The sequence below is a fragment of the Salmo salar genome, chromosome 29 (genome assembly GCF_965601325.2).
Source record: "Salmo salar chromosome 29, fSalSal1, whole genome shotgun sequence".
In the NCBI taxonomy this organism is placed as follows: Eukaryota; Metazoa; Chordata; class Actinopteri; order Salmoniformes; family Salmonidae; genus Salmo; species Salmo salar.
Genome location: NC_138319.1, coordinates 15,183,558 through 15,185,891, shown reverse-complemented (window position 1 = coordinate 15,185,891; position 2,334 = coordinate 15,183,558). Strand labels below are relative to the sequence as shown.

The 2,334-nt window shown below is 44.2% G+C and overlaps 1 pseudogene; it reads left to right on the top strand.

Moving 5' to 3' along the window:
• The first annotated feature begins 282 nt into the window (after positions 1 to 282).
• Positions 283 to 411, top strand: LOC123731574 (uncharacterized; annotated as a pseudogene).
• The last annotated feature ends 1,923 nt before the right edge of the window (positions 412 to 2,334 follow it).

Genomic DNA, 2,334 nt, shown 5'->3' with positions numbered 1-2,334 from the left:
GAAATGGTATAGTAAAAGAGGCGTACAGGGGTCTGTATCAATCAATGGAGAGGTGGGGGTTTGGCAAAAATCACAAATTATCGTTTAAGCAGGATTTGACTGTGTGTGTGTGGTCAAGAGGTCATGTTGTCCCGTGGTCTATGGGTGTGTCCCAAACAGTACCCTAATCTCCATATAGTGCACTACTTCTGCCCAGAGGGCTATGGGGGACTAGGGGGCCATTTGGGACGCATCGTATGATCATTCTATTTAGGTGTCACAATAACAGAACATGTCACTGCTATGTTGTAGCAGAGGCACCCAGGCTCGGCCATTGCACTCCGGCCGTGCTGACCCCTGCAAATTCCCCAAAGGTGGGAATCTTGACTGCATAAGTTGTGTTAGTGGGGGACTGCGTCACGCTGTCCCCTGAGAGGTACAAAAAGAAAAGATGCAGAATCATGGTCAAATCAATGCCCCGTAAGCATTTATTTCAATGTTGTTATTTTTTTTTAAAGCTGTATCGCAGAGATTGAGACCTCTGGTGTCTAGTCCTATGTAGATAATTACGACTAGGTAATATTGACTAATCACTCTCGTGATCAATAGTGTGGCATACCCATAGACTTCCAGTCATTGCACTAACGCTAGTTAGCATTGGCTCACAAAAACGACCTCTAACTTCCTTCATACTGGACGCAGAGACAAATGGTATCGACGAGTTCATCTGACTGGGGAAGTAGATAAAATCCAGAAGCATCCCTTTAACACTTTCAGATATAAATGTATGCCATTGATTTTGCTGTGTGTCTTACAGTGGACCTTTGACTGGGCATGCTTTGCTGTTGTCACTGTCACTGATTGGCCACATCATGCTTCCTGCTTATAATTTTGTATAATAGAATAGAATAGAATTACTATTCCCAGAAGAAACTTCAGTTTGTACAATCTATGTTTACTTTGTTGTGCCCTCTATAAAGCTCTCATTGAACTGAATATTTTTTACCCTAAGTGTTGATGAAATACACTATTGGATTACAGGCACAAGCTATCCCTGACCACATACATACAGTATACAGGAACACTTTTCTAATATTGATTTACACTCCCTCTTGGCCCTCAGAACAGCCTCAATTTGAAGGGGCATGGACTCTACAAGGTGTTGAAAGCGTTCAACAGTGATGGTGACCCATGTTGACTCCAATGATTCCCACAGTTGAGTCAATTGTTGATACACACAGGAAACTGTTGAGCGTGAAAAAACCCAGCAGTATTGCAGTTCTTGACACAAACCGGTGTGCCTGGCACCTACTACCATACCCCTTTCAAAGGCACTTAAATCTTTTGTCTTGCCCATTCACACTCTGAATAGCCCACATACACAATCCATGTCTCAGTTGTCTCAAGGCTTAAGAATCCTTCTTTTAGCTGTTTCCTCCCCTTCATCTACACTGATTGAAGTGGATTTAATTAACAAGTGACATCAATAACAACCCTCCAGACGAGCTTCAATGCCATTCAACTCTCCTTCCGTGGTCTCCAACTGCTCCTAAACACAAGTAAAACTAAGTGCATGCTCTTCAACCGATCGCTGCCTGCACCTGCCCGCATCACTACTCTGGATGGTTCTAACTTAGAATTTGTGGACAACTACAAATACCTAGGTGTCTGGTTAGACTGTAAACTCTCCTTCCAGACTCACATCAATCATTTCCAATCCAAAGTTAAATCTAGAATTGGCTTCCTATTTCGCAACAAAGCATCCTTCACTCATGCTGCCAAACATACCCTCGTAAAACTGACCATCCTACCAATCCTCGACTTCGGCGATGTCATTTACAAAATAGCCTCCAATACCCTACTCAACAAGCTGGATGCAGTCTATCACAGTGCCATCCGTTTTGTCACCAAAGCCCCATATACTACCCACCACTGCGACCTGTACGCTCTCGTTGGCTGGCCTTCGCTTCATAATCGTCGCCAAACACATTGGCTCCAGGTCATCTACAAGACCCTGCTAGGTAAAGTCCCCCCTTATCTCCGCTCACTGGTCACCATAGCAGCACCCACCTGTAGCACGCGCTCCAGCAGGTATATCTCTCTGGTCACCGCTAAAGCCAACTCCTCCTTTGGTCGTCTCTCCTTCCAGTTCTCTGCTGCCAATGACTGGAACGAACTACAAAAATCTCTGAAACTGGAAACACTTGTCTCCCTCACTAGCTTTAAGAACCAGCTATCAGAGCAGCTCCCAGATCACTGCACCTGTACATAGCCCATCTATAATTTAGCCCAAACTACTACCTCTTCCCCTGCTGTATTTATTTATTTGATTTATTTTGCTCCTTTGCACCATAT